This window comes from Penaeus monodon, chromosome 22, assembly GCF_015228065.2.
Source record: "Penaeus monodon isolate SGIC_2016 chromosome 22, NSTDA_Pmon_1, whole genome shotgun sequence".
Lineage (NCBI taxonomy): Eukaryota > Metazoa > Arthropoda > Malacostraca > Decapoda > Penaeidae > Penaeus > Penaeus monodon.
In genome coordinates, this window is record NC_051407.1 from 12532062 (window position 1) to 12533551 (window position 1490).

The window sequence follows — 1490 nt, forward strand, 5'->3', positions numbered from 1 at the left end:
TAATCTTAATAAGCAAACATTAACTTCTTGGTTAAAAAAAAACAATATATAAAATTGCTTAAATGCATATTTATTTAAAAAGCATATTTTTTATATATTTTTCTTTTCTTTTCTCTCTGCTTCGTACACTAATCTGCGCACAAAGGGAGCCTTTGACCGAGGCCTCCGAGCCTTCTTGTCTTCGACATTGCCTCCATCGCAGGCATCTTCAACGGGATCCCAGGATGTAGTGTGCACATAGAAACATTTGGCTTTTGTGAACAGAAAACTCTATCGAAATCTGCGGGATCTGAGAAGTTTATAATATGCAGTTAATAATGAAAGGAGATATACCGCAAATAACTCGAAATTTACAATATTGATCTGCACATTCCCTACCTCTGGCAAATCTCAACGAGAAAAAATACAAGGAAAGACACGATGAAAGTAAAATGGTCACTCGTTTGTACTAGAGAGATATATTTCACTTTATCAAATCGTCCAACAACTTATATAGTGTTCATTAAATGTCATTAAGCGAGAATAAATTCCAGCTTTTTTGAAATACAAAGAAATGAAAACGATCACACACTGCAGGAACTGGCATGTGTTTTTTTCTCAATCCTGTATTATACAGTTAAACAATATCAGATTTCTGAAATTAACACAAGTGAAATTTGGCGATGGATATTCGAGTTTTACAATGCTCCTGCACATCAGTAAAGGAAGAGCAACATACAATATTGGATTGGTAGGTTATTCAAAGGTGCATATTTTTTAATTTTCTATTAAATATTCCTACAATTCAAAATAACGGTGTGTAGAACAGTGACAAAATTATTCTGCTGAATACATTTCTACAGTTCCTAGATCTTCCTTCCTTCACAGTAATATCCTCTTATATTAAGACATGTGCAAACTTTTTTATAAACATTTTTCAAACGTATCAGAAAGTATTGATCCTTATGTTTAATTACTTTATAAAACCTACCATTCCTATGCATTCATTAAAATAACTAAAACTACCGAGTGAAGTATACACGGAATGGTGATTTCCCTGTTAAAGGTTATTATCACTTGCATCTAACTATTTAGTACATATTAATATAACCTATAGATATCATAATATAGATTTCTCCCTCCCCGCTTCGAATATCAATCTTCTCGCAAAAAGAGCCTCTGACCGACGCCCAATGAACCTCCGCATTGCCCTCCTTCGTCAAGCAGCCGCCTCCAATACAGTCATCTTTACCGTGATCCCAGGATGTGGTAGGAACATCATCAGGAACTTTTAATACAACTGATCTTTTGAAGCGTTTGGTGTGGAACAGGAAACTAAAGTAATGCGATGCAGTGTAATGTGATTCGCCCTTTAACCTCACTGTCTCAAGTAAGTTTAAGCGATGTTCAGAATTCCAGATAGAATAAATGCTACATCTAGGTGTTTAGAAAATGCATTTTAATAATGAAGAAATTACCCCAAAAACTCGAAACTTGCCCAAAACAATTTT